Genomic DNA, 7998 nt, shown 5'->3' with positions numbered 1-7998 from the left:
CCTCCAAAGTTGAGGGTTGATAGAGACTTTTCCCGATGACACAAAACATGTAAAACAAAAACGTGAGGAAGACCTGGTAGAAGCTATTGATGATGTTGAATAGATACAGATATGCTTGAATGCCCAGTCATGTTCATATCCTCTCAGACATAAATTACTGCAGCTTAAGACCATCCATAGAACGTACTATATGCCAGTGAAACTGAATTACATGCACTCAGAAATGTCATTCCTCTGCTGGAGGTGTTAAAAACTTCTTATGGCTGCAATCCCGTTAACGGGATCGATATGACAACAGCCAGTCGAAGTGCAGGGCGCCAAATTCAAAAAACAGAAATCTCATAATTAAAATTCCTCAGACATTCATGTGTCTTATATCATTTTAAAGGTAATCTTGTTGTTAATCCCACCAAAGTGTCCGATTTCAAATAGGCTTTTCAGCGAAAGCACTACAAACGATTATGTTAGGTCACCACAAAACCACAATAATCACAGCCATTTTTTCCAGCTAAAGATAGCTTCACAAAAAAAAGTATTGAGATAAAATTAATCACTAACCTTCGATTATTTTCATCAGATGACACTCATAGGACTTCATGTTACACAATACATGCATGTTTTGTTTGATTAAACTCATATTTATATAAAAAAATCTGAGTTTACATTTGACTAGATTCACTAGTTGCAAAAACATCAAGACTTTGCATAGCCACATCGTTTCAACAGAAATACTCATCATAAATATAGATAATACAAGTTATACACATGTAATTATAGATATACCTCTCCTTAATGCAACCGCTGTGTCAGATTTAAAAAAAACTTTACGGAAAAAGAAACCCACGCTATAATCTGAGACGAGGCTCAAAAGTAAAACACCACAGCCGCAAAGATGGCATCAACATAAACAAGAAAATATATCATAAATATTCCCTTACCTTTTGATGATCTACATCAGAAAGCACACCAGGAATCCCAGGTCCACAATAAATGTTTGTTTTGTTCGAAAAAATCCGATATTTATGTCCAAATACCTTCTTTTGTTAGCGCGTCTCGTTTACATATCCAAACGCTAATTCTGGTCAGCGTTATATCGGACAAAAACTTCAAAAAGTGATATTACCGGTCGAAGAAACATTTCAAACTAAGTACACAATCAATCATTAGGATGTTTTTAACATATAGCTTCAATAAAGTTCCAACCGGAGTATTCCTTCTTGTCTTCGTGAGCAATGGAACGTAAGTGACTTCCATGAGGAAAAAGCATGATCAGAAAATGGCTGCTTGATGGACACCTGACTGATTCTGCTATCATTCTCTCCCACAACATCATAGAAGTCTCATTATAATTTCTATTGATGGTTGACATCTAGTGGAACCCCTAGGCAGTGCAACATAATTAATAGCTCAAGGGGATTTCTTTAGGGACTCTGGTGAATACATACAAGCTCAGATTTCTGACTTCCTGTGTTGATTTCAACTCAGGATTTTGCTTGCCAATATGAGTTCTGTTAATCTCACAGACATAATTCAAACAGTTTTAGAAACTTTAGAGTGTTTTCTATCCAATACTAATAATAATATGCAAATATTAGCAACTATGACTGAGGAGCAGGCCGTTTGATATGGGCACCTTTCATCCAAGCTACTCAATACTGCCCCTTCAGCCATAAGAAGTTAAACACAAAAGGAGATGCATTTGCATATGTGACTCAACACCTGGATTCGGTCTTATGTTTGAAATTGGGTTTTTTACATTGGTAAAAAGTAGAGACTCAGAGCTACAAAATGGTATATCATACACTGCATTTTTGAGGAACAATTCTGCTTAAAAGTTGATAAACTTGTAAAATTACTTTTGAGGAAAGGGCCGTTGAATGTTTTGGTACGTACTGGAGAGCTTTCCTTTGTCTACATCCATTTAGCATTGTTCACACCCTCTTAACTTCTCTAGGATAGGGGGCAGCATTTTCACTTTTGGATAAATAGCGTGCCCATTTTCAACTTCCTTTTACTCATCCCCAGAATATAAGATATGCATATTATTAGTAGATTTGGATAGAAAACACTCTGAAGTTTCTAAAACTGTTTGAATCATGTCTGTGAGTATAACAGAACTTATGTAGCAGGCAAAACCCCAAGGACTTTTTTATTTTTAGGTCACTGTCTGTTCAATGATATTTCATTGGGATACTAGATTTCTAATCAACCTGTTTGCAGTTCCTACCGCTTCCACTGGATGTCACCAGTCTTTGGAAATTGGTTGAGGTTATTCCTTTGTGCAATGAAGAAGTACGGCCATCTGGAATCAGTGTAACGTTATGTGTACTGTTTGAGAGTTGCGCAAGACTAGAAAAGTAGCGTTAGTTTGTTGTCCTCCTGTATTGAAAACAGATAGACCCGTCTTCAATTTGATCGATTATTAACGTTTAAAAATACCTAAAGTTGTATTACAAAAGTAGTTTGAAATGTTTTGGAAAAGTTTACACGTAACTTTTGAGATATTTTGTAGTGACGTTGCGCTAATTGGAAGCTGTTTTTTTCTGGATCAAACGCGCCAAATAAATGGACATTTTGGATATATATGGACGGAATTAATCGAACAAAAGGACCATTTGTGATGTTTATGGGACATATTGGAGTGCCTACAAAAGAATCTCGTCAAAGGTAAGGCATGATTTTATATTTTATTTCTGCGTTTTGGTTGCGCCTGCAGGGTTGAAATATGCTACACTCTCTTTGTTTACTGTTGTGCTATCATCAGATAATAGCATCTTATGCTTTCGCTGAAAAGCCTTTTTGAAATCTGACATGGTGGCTGGATTCACAACGAGTGTAGCTTTAATTTGGTATCTTACATGTGTGATTTAATGAAAGTTTGATTTTATATCATTTTTTAAAATTTGGCGCTCTGCATTTTCCCTGGCTATTGACCAAATGGGATGGAAGCGTCCCGCCTATCCCAGAGAGGTTTTAAGCCAGCCCCACCCATGTCTTTAAAGGATCCACATGTGAGGTAATGTGCTAAACAGTGAGTAGTGTAGTAAAGATTAAGACTAAAAGTGGTAGTAGCCTACAATAAGGAACAATTCCAGGTAAACAAATTGTCCAGATAAAAATATTTGATCAATTTGACTTGCCACCTGGAATCGGTCTTATGTAGCAAAATGTGAAATTGTGTTTTTTACATTGGATAAAAGTAGAGACTCAGAGCTACAACATGGTATATCATACACTGCATTTGAGGAACAATGGGAAAGTAATTCTGCTTTGAAAGTTGATCAACATGTAAACTCACTTTTGAGAAAATCACCTTTGAATATTTTGGTATCTAGTGAAGTACTCCTCTTTGTCTACACCAATTCAGCATAGGTCACACACTCTTAAGCTTTAGCCCCATCCATCTCGTTTTGCTCTTGGAGCACACGCTCTGGCTGATGATTTGGTCAGGGCGTGACAGTACCCCCCCCCCCCCCCCCCCCAAAAGGTGCGGACTCCGACCGCAAAACCTGACTCAATAGGGGAGGGTCCAGGTGGGCATCTATGATGGATGACGTAGGGCGTCGGGGGCGTGGGCGGCTCCTGTGCGGGGCGCATCGCTGGAAGCTCCGGACCGTGGGTTGTCGCCAGAGGCTCCGGATCGTGGATCGTTGCCGGAGGAACCGGACCGTGGATCGTCGCAGGAGGCTCTGGACTGAGAACCCCTACTGAAGGCTTCGGACCGCCGACCGTCGCTGGAGGCTCCGGACCGCCGACCGTCGCTGGAGGCTCCGGACCACAGACCGTCTCAGGAGGTTCCGGACCGTAGACCGTCTCAGGAGGTTCCGGACCGTAGACTGTCTCAGGAGGTTCCGGACCGTAGACCGTCTCAGGAGGTTCCGGACCGTAGACCGTCTCAGGAGGTTCCGGACCGTAGACCTTCTCTGGAGGTTCCGGACCGTAGACCTTCTCTGGAGGTTCCGGACCGTAGACCATCTCAGGAGGTTCCAGGCTGTAGACCGTCTCAGGAGGTTCCGGATGCAGGATGATGCAGGATGGGGAGTATCGCCTTCCGAAGGTGGAAATAGAGGCAGCAAGAGCGGAACGGCGATATTACGAGCAGAAATACCAACGAGATGGGGGGGGGGGGGGACATAGAGCTAGTCAGGGAGTCGGAAGAGGAGTTCGACGCAAGATTCCGGAGAGAGGTGCTAGCATGGAGAGCGCTGCGTGCTGGGGAGCGTGTGACTGGTCAGACACCGTGTTACACAGTGATGCACACGGTGTCTCCAGTTCGCATTCATAGCACGGTGCGCTCTATTCCAGCTCTTTGCACTTGCCGGGCTCAAGTGAGCATCCAGCCAGGACGCATTGTGCCAGCTATACGCTCTAGGTCTCCAGTGCGCCTCCACAGTCCAGTACGTCCTGTGCCTCCTCTCTACACTCGCCCTGAGGTGCGTGTCCTCAGCCCGGTACCACCAGTGCCGGCACCACGCATCAGACCTCCAATGCGCCTCCACAGTCCAGTACGTCCTGTGCCTCCTCTCCGCACTCGCCCTGAGGTGCGTGTCCTCAGCCCGGTACCACCAGTTCCGGCACCATGCATCAGGCTTCCAGTGCGCTTCCATAGACCGGAGCTTCCGGCGACGGGCCACAGTCCGGAGCTTCCGGCGACGGGCCACAGTCCGGTTCTACAAAGGCGGAGGGATCAGCGTAAAGAGGGGGGGCTGCGTCCAGAACCGGAGCCGCCACCGAGGGTAGATGCCCACCCGGACCCTCCCATATAGTTTCAGGTTTGCGGCCGGGAGTCTGCACCTTTGGGGGGGGGGGGGGTACTGTCACACCCTGACCTGAGATATCTGTTCTCTTTTTATTTTGGTTCGGTCAGGGTTTGACTAGGGTGGGTACCTTAGTTTTTATACTGTATAGGGTGCTGGTAGGTCTAGGTGATTTGTATGTCTATGGTGGCTTGATATGGTTCCCAATCAGAGGCAGCTGTTTATCGTTGTCTCTGATTGGGGATTATATTTAGGTAGCCATTTTCCCTTTGGTGTTCGTGGGTTCTTGTTCTATGTTTAGTTGCCTGTCTGCACTATCCATATAGCTTCACGGTTCGTTTTGTTATTTTGTTCAGTGTTCATTCGTTAAAATAAATAAGAATGTACGCATACCACGCTGCGCCTTGGTCTCCTCCTTACAACGGCCGTGACAGTTGCTTTAGCAGTATGTTTAGGGTCATTGCCCTGCTGGAAGGTGAACCTCCATCCCAATCTCAAATCTCTGGAAGACTGAAACAGGTTTCCCTCAAGAATTTCCCTGTATTTAGCACCATCCATCATTCCTTAAATTCTGTCCAGTTTCCCAGTCCCTGAAAAATGATGATGGGAAAATGGGAAAATGGGAAAAAGGCCAAGGGGGATTAATCATTTTGCAAGGCACTGTACAGTATATGGAGGATTTGATTTTGTTTATTTGAGGTGTATGTGGGGGTTTTTTGGTTCCCAAAACTCTCCCTTGGGAATTAAAAACATCTAAGGTGGGAACTGGGAAGGAAATTGAGTTGAGAGAGAGTTGAGTTATTGACTAGACTTGTGGGGGGTCGGGTGTGCAGGTAGCTCAGGCTTGCTGATTGGTCTGGCTGAAATTTGATATAGAGGATGTCTTAATTAAGATAATCAAAAGTTTTTTTTGTTAGCCTATTGGTTAAAGGTGCAATACAATATTTATTATTGAATTACCTTTGATCTAGTTCAGTGTTATTAATCACTTCAACATATTTAATAATGATCTCTTACCTACATTTACATTTACATTTAAGTCATTTAGCAGACGCTCTTATCCAGAGCGACTTACAATTACATACATTCATATTTTTTTTTTTTGTACTGGCCCCCCGTGGGAATCGAACCCACAACCCTGGCGTTGCAAGCGCCATGCTCTACCAACTGAGCCACACGGGGCCTGACCTAGCTTGATTAATGTGGGCATTTTCGATAACTTTTTGTTCTGAATAGAGATGACATATTGGATTGTGTAAAAATGCAGGAAATGAGCTTTAGATGCACAAAAAAGCAGATAAGCCCCTGCTTACCAGACATGTCACCCATTGAGCATGTTTTGGATGCTCTGGATCGACGTGGACGACAGCGTGTTCCAGTTCCCACCAATATCAATCAACTTCGCATAGCCATTGAAGAGGAGAGGGACAACATTCCACAGCTAAGGAGATGTCACGCTGCAAATGGTGGTCACACTAGATACTGATTGGTTTTCTGCTCCACGGCCCTACTTTTAAAAAAAATTAAAGGTATCTGTGACCAACAGCTGCGTGTCAGTATTCCCAGTCATTTGAAATCCATAGATTAAGGCCTAATTTATTTCAATTGATTTCCTTACATGAACTGTAACTCAGTAGAATCTTTGAAATTGTTGCATGTTGCGTTTTATATTTTTGTTCAGTGTAATTAGGTAAACATATGAATTACCCTGCCTTCATGGAAGAAAAAAATGCCAAAACTCGCAAAAAAAAAACTGGCAGTGAAAGCAAAGAAACAGACATCGAAAGCAACGATCAGAGTAACTTAACAAAAGGTATTAGCTGCAGGCAAGAGTGTAGGTGAAATTAATTCAATAGGGTTGGTTGTTGGAAAAGTTTAATTAACATCTAAACAATATTGGAATTCGTTTTCAATCATTTTTTCAATCATTTGTCATAGAGTTTTGCTCTCCCTTTACAATTATTTATTTTCAAGTTTTTTTGGTTTTGCTTTTGATATTCTTTTTGTTTACAATTCTACAATTTTTTTTTTTTTTTATCTCAACATGCATTATTTCACTATTCTTTTTACATTTCCAACTTTATTTATTTTCATGTATACAATGTATTTTATTTTGAATTCAATACCTATGGTGTGAAATTGGCCCCGTAGGGATGGTGGTCTTTACAGACCTTACTGTACAGGCTGCGTCCAGATGGCCCAACTGACCGCAGCTCCTGCACAGTTTGAGCATTCAAGAGTAGTGGACTGAACCCCTGTTTTTCCCCAGCGTGATGGTGCTGGAAAGGTGTTGGACTCCGCCCCCTCCGGATGGGTCCGGTCTTAAATGAACCAGTCATTTTCGAGCCCCAGTCCAGACGCTGTCTTCATCCAGGACTCTTCCAGCTGTTGACTTGAAGGTGGCAAACCTGCTTAACCAAACTTGTATGTCATAGTCCTGAATGCATTCATTGTGAAGTTGTACCGTTACTATCTTGGATTCTGTATTGGAAGGGGATATGCTCTAAATGTATTAAACAGGACTGAATCTTTGCAACTTCAGATTTTTGACCAAAACTGTTCTAGTAACTGGGGGATCTTGATAAAAGCTTCGAATGACTCTTGTGGCCCTGGGTGTTTCATCAGGCAGTTTAAGTCAGACGGCACAAAGCCCATACCTCTCTGGAGAACTGCCCTGCTGAATTCCAGGCGGGTCATGGTTTCTGGTGGCGGAGGCAGCGGCAGCGGCGGTGGTGGTGCGCCTGGTGCTGGTCCCTGTCAATTGGTGGCTCCGTCCTTGGCAGCCTCCTCATTGGACGTGCGTTATGCAACAATGAAGGCAATGCGCGCGCCAGCCAGAAAATGTTCCAGGGGGAAAAGTGTTGTGCAAGACTGCGCAAATGTCTGCATACTTGATCTGGGTCAACACTGCGGAAGTGCTTGGGCTCTTGTGAAGAGAGAAGTTTGTCCGGCTCAGTAAAGCCTCAAACAAAAATTGGCCGCAACAGTGAAATGGGCCCCTTCTATGTGAATTAATGAGGCGGCGGAACACACCTCAATTCAAACTGTTGTTAAAAAATACAACTTGCTAAAAAATCATTTGAAATTCACAAGGTAAAACATAGCCTATAGATAATTAGATGGCAGCCCCCAGCATAAACAACTCACCCCGGGGGTGACCGTTAGAGATATTTGGAATTTATACGTGAACAGATTAACCATCAGTTGTGTTTTTATTAGCTGTCATGATGGGCTGCATGAT

General features: G+C 43.1%; 1 non-coding gene across 1 annotated transcript; it reads right to left on the bottom strand.

Moving 5' to 3' along the window:
* Window positions 1–5865: 5865 nt before the first annotated feature.
* Window positions 5866–5941, bottom strand: trnaa-ugc. Its single transcript has one exon. It is a non-coding gene; the product is annotated as a tRNA-Ala (tRNA).
* Window positions 5942–7998: the final 2057 nt, after the last annotated feature.

This window comes from Salvelinus namaycush, chromosome 10 (genome assembly GCF_016432855.1).
Source record: "Salvelinus namaycush isolate Seneca chromosome 10, SaNama_1.0, whole genome shotgun sequence".
Classification (NCBI taxonomy): domain Eukaryota; kingdom Metazoa; phylum Chordata; class Actinopteri; order Salmoniformes; family Salmonidae; genus Salvelinus; species Salvelinus namaycush.
The sequence above is the reverse complement of the archived record's forward strand: the minus strand, read 5'-3'. Positions and strand labels throughout refer to the sequence as shown.